The sequence below is a fragment of the Syzygium oleosum genome, unplaced genomic scaffold (genome assembly GCF_021117445.2).
Source record: "Syzygium oleosum isolate NSW1041296 unplaced genomic scaffold, Sole_v2.1 Sole_v2.01, whole genome shotgun sequence".
NCBI classification, from domain to species: Eukaryota; Viridiplantae; Streptophyta; class Magnoliopsida; order Myrtales; family Myrtaceae; genus Syzygium; species Syzygium oleosum.
This window is the reverse complement of record NW_026607485.1, coordinates 19,579,657-19,584,634: the sequence shown is the minus strand read 5'-3', so window position 1 is coordinate 19,584,634 and position 4,978 is coordinate 19,579,657. Positions and strand designations below refer to the sequence as shown.

The 4,978-nt window shown below is 44.4% G+C and overlaps 1 pseudogene; it reads left to right on the top strand.

The window, feature by feature from the left end:
• Positions 1–222: 222 nt before the first annotated feature.
• LOC115663940 (uncharacterized) lies at positions 223–1,566 on the top strand (annotated as a pseudogene).
• The last annotated feature ends 3,412 nt before the right edge of the window (positions 1,567–4,978 follow it).

Here is a 4,978-nt window from a genome sequence, read left to right as displayed (position 1 = left end):
GAGGACCCGACTTAGTCCGCATGCCTGCGGCTAGTCCAATCATCCTCGTGGCTCCATTTTGTTAAGCCTTCTAGAGTAGAAATCGAGCCACATAGCATGTGTATGTCTATGTGATTGCCACCCAGTTATTGGTGAAGCAAGTCCTTTGAACTTTTTCTCCGCAATTTATTTACTTTATCGGTCCATGACACTAGGTTGATTGCAAGTCTTGGTCAATATACAATGAGAAATTCCGACAGTCAACTTATTCTTCCTCCCAAGAAGGAACTCAATGCGTGGTGAGACAAGCAAGACCGAGCTAGCCGTGAGTTCGTGGAATCAACAATTGGCCGACTCCTTCCTCTGTTGTGTATCAACATTCATGGCGGCCTCATTCAAGCACTTGCCCATTGTTGGTGTCTAGAGACAACTACTTTCATCTTTAGTAAGCATGAGCTCACTCCAACCTTGGAAGAATATAGCATTGCCATTGGTAAACCTTTGGAATCGGAATTAATTAGTCCGCCTATCGGAATAGATCATGTCTCGATTTTATCTGATTTTTTGAGAATCAAGGAAGAAAAGATAAGAAAAGTTTTGAAAGGTCACCGCAATACTTGCCCGTTTTCATTTCTTGATGAATGTTTTCAAAATGGCACCTCTTTTCAAATGAGAAGGATTTTCCTATTAGCTTTCTTTGGATTTATACTTTTCCCTCACTGTAAGAATGCTATTAATCCTTTGATTGCTAAGTTAGTGGGACAAGTGTGCGGGGGAATGAACTTTATTAATGCCCTCCTGGCAGAAACTTTTCTTTCCCTTTCTCGGTTTAAAGAAAATGGTGACAAAATTTTCCATGCATCTCCTTAGCTTTTGCAAATTTGGTTCTTATCTCATTTAAAAGGATTTGGTGGTTTAATGATTATACGTGAAGTTAGCAACTCTGATCACCCTATCATGAGATTTGAGAATAAACAAAAACATGCACCGGATTATCATTATTCCAATTGGCTAGCTTTCTTTAAAAATCCAAAGTCCAAATATTTCCTATGGCATGCTAAATGGTTCCAAGTTCGTGAGGCCAGACTCACATGTGGACGTGTTGGCCCAATCCCTTTATTGGGATTCACTGGGGCAATGGAATATTACCCGACTAGGGTGACTCGCCAGTGTCAAGTGGTGTAAGAGCTTCCCCCAGCTTTGAAGCAGGCTGATTCAATTCGGGTCGACCTCACCGATGGAGACCTCGACCATGAGGATAGCATTTCTTTAATTAAGTCGCTGTGGGACATGTGCCATCCACAAATGCTCATATGGCCTGAAAAAGAATTAGAGGGTAAAGAAAGAAAGTATTATGCTACAACTAAATACATTCAACGACACAAGATTCCAGATAACTTACTCGCGAAGATACCAAGGGTCCTGAGAAGATCACCAACCGTGCTGAGAAAAGATGTCTCAAGAGAAAAGCTGAGAAGTTACAAGAGCAAGTTACACACTTGGCCGAGGAGAATAAGCGATTATGTTTGGAAATCACATCCCAGTTGTATATTGATCAAGCCAAATGAAATGGCTCGTGTCTTTTAAGATATTTTTCTAGATTCGTTGTTTAGGAAGTTGGGTCATTATTTTAGCATATTTGTTTAGGGGATTTCAAGTCGTTGCTTTCATAGTTTTTGTTCAAGAATTCCGTATGAATAATTTTTTTTTAATCAAAGCGGGTAGACCTGTGTCATGGACTGGCATGTTATTTGTTCTTAATACTTATATATGCTCATTTGCTCACGAATTAGGTGATTACGGAGCGATCACGCTCGCCTATCCATACGAGGTCAAGGGCAAGAATGGTCGATCAAATTGAATTGCGTGATCGCGTCGCTGGTATTGATGATCAAATGAAGCAATTCCTCGCCGCAATGCAACAAATGTCCTCCGACATCAAAGCCCTTCGATTGACTCCTATTCCTGCACCTCTCGAGACACCGGATCCAAAGCATAAAGGTGGAAAGAATGCTGATAGTGAGGAGGACGATGATCTTCCTGATTTAGTTGATGACCCTGTCCAGATCGTCGTCAACAAAGATAAACTTGATGGTGCGCCAAGTGCAGAGCACGACAAATGGGTCAATAAGCTTGAAGAAGAGTGAAACAGCCGGAAGGCTCACATGATTCGCCCTCAATCAACTTGTCTCTTTACACATAGATCAAAATTCCGAAAAAATTCAAGATGCCGGATTTTGACAAGTACAATGGCACCTCTTGCCCAAAAGCCCACCTGCAGCTATACCACATGCGGATGACTCTGTATGTTGATAATGAACTCCCGATGATCCATACATTTCAAGCAAGCTTAACAGGTCTTGCCTTGAACTGGTATCTCATGAAGAAGATAACTAGCCTCAAAACTTGGAATGAAGTTAGTGAAGCATTCCTAAAGCAGTACAAGTTCATAACGGATATCACTCCTACCTGTGAGGATCTTGAACGTGCTCAGATGAAAAAAATCGAGTCGTTTAAAGACTATGCTATTAGATGGAGAAATATAGCTGCTCAGGTTGTCCCAGAACCTATAGACAGTGAGCTGAAGAGGATGTTCATCAAAACCCTCCCATATGAGTACCGTAATCGAATGGTAGCCAATTCGGCTGATAGCTTCAATCAACTTATCTCCATAGGCGAACAGATCGAGATAGGGCTGAGAGACGGGTGGTTCGTAGAGCCATCTTCCTCGACCAAAAGATTTAGTGCAAGAAAGGAGAAGGAACCGGCAGCTGAAGTGAATGTGACTTATACCCAGCCGGATCGCGAGAATGCTAAGCCTGCCCCAACAATTCAAATGGCAAAGGTACAACAACCAAATGTAGGGCGCCAATCTTCCTAGAGGAAAAACAACAAGAGGCAATTCACTCCCCTCCCCGAGTCGTTGTCTCAAGTGCTGGCGGTCCTCCTAAAGAAAGGTTTGCTTACCACTGAGCCAAAGCGGCCCAACCTGAGCAGTTCTATAACTACGATACGTCCAAAAAATGTGATTATCATATGGGTGAAGTGGGACACTCAACTGACGACTGTATCACTCTCAAGCATCGGGTCTAGAACTTACTTGACACAAAGGCATTTTCCTTCCAACACGCTAAGCCGAATGTTCAGAGCAACCCGCTCCTTGATCATGCGGGTAATGTGAATGCCATATTCAGTTTCGATGCTGGTCAAATCAAGAATATAAAGGTGCTTACTATCGATGTTTATAATGAGTTAGTGAAAGCCGGTTATTATCCGAGTAATGAGGTCTTTCCCCTGGCTATCATGAGAGAAAGAATTTCCAGAATGGTAGAAGCTGGGATGATCGTTTATGCTGACCACACTGGCATCGTTTCCACTATCTCCGAAGTGGTTATTGATGGGGAGGAGGAGCTTGCTGCATTGAACACCGGGAAGGACAAGCTGGACCCTTTGCTTGAAGATATGCCTCCGCTCGAAGACGCATCCAATGATAAAGGGATCGTAGTAAGCACGCCTACAGCGGATGAAGGGATAGTGATCGAGATACCTTAATCATATGAGTACAGTGATAATAAGGCGGTCCCTTAGTCCTATAGTCTCGATGTCGATTTGGTTATGAGGTGTGGCCGTACCTATGCCCAAGCTAATGTTCAGCATGCAAAACCTGTCACCGATGAAGAAGCTAAGGAGTTTCTGGCCATGATCAAGGCTAGCGAATACAACATAGTTGAACAATTGCGCAAGATGCCCGCGCAAATCTCTCTGCTCAAACTACTCCAGACATCTGTCAAGCATCAGAAAGACCTAATGAAGGTGTTAAATGAAGTCCACGTGCCCGAGACGATCGACCATGACAAATTGGAGGAATTTGTGGGTTTTATACTTCTCAAAGACCTCATAGCCTTTTCGGATGAAGAGTTCCCTCTGGAAGGGAGGGGGCATACCAATGCACTTTACATTTCTGTCAAATACAAGGCCTCGCATGTAGCCCAGGTACTCATTGACAACGGATCAGCCTTGAACATCTGTCCTCTCGCGACTTTACACCGCCTCAAGATAAATCCTTCTAGGATGAATTCTGCCAAGACCTCCGTGCGAACCTTTGACGGAACGAAGAATGAAGTGATGGGAGAAATCCACCTTAACATACAGATATGACCAATAATGTTCAACATCTTATTTCAAGTTATGGACATTCCCACTGCTTTCAATTTTCTGTTGGGTCGTCGATGGATTCATACTGCCAGAGCTGTGCCATCCAGTCTACATCAGAAGGTGAAGTTCGTTGTGGAGAGAAAGTTAGTCACGGTCCATGGTGAAGAAGAGCACCCAATTTACCACACTGCAAAATAGAATCGAGCTATCCGTCACTCGAGCTCGTATCGACCATACATGCGTCTAGAGGCTCATCGCCGCCCGTTCCTAAGGTGTCAAATGCTGCAGTCATGGTTGGAAGAATAATGGTGTCCCATGGCTTTACTCCGGGTGGAGACCTTGGCAGGAATGGTCAAGGTATTTACTGACCGGTGGAGGTCCCTCGGAGGCCCCACATTACTGGGTTGGAGTATCAGGGGCCAAGTGAGCCAAATAATAGGGGACGTGGACGTGGACAACGTGGCAGAGGACGTGGACGTGGATAACGTGGCGGAAGACGTGGATGTGGACGCGGTCAAGGAGACGGACAGAATAGATAGGAATCCGAGGAAGAGCCGAACGGTGAAGAACGTGGGCGTGAAAGTATACAAAATAATGGAGAGCTTGGGCGTGGTAGGTTGCCTCCACACATCCGCACCACATTCCCATGCCCTGCAAGAATAATGCATGAAGAGAAGGAGGTGATCGATAAATTGGGGCAACCGAGTGGCAAGTTCGACTACTATGTGAAATACTCGGCGCCCCCGAGCTTCTATATTAACTCGCGTGATATTGTCCCCGATGGATGGGGAGGTATGGATGATCTAACATCTTCAGCGACAAAAGACCCCGATGATGCAATGGA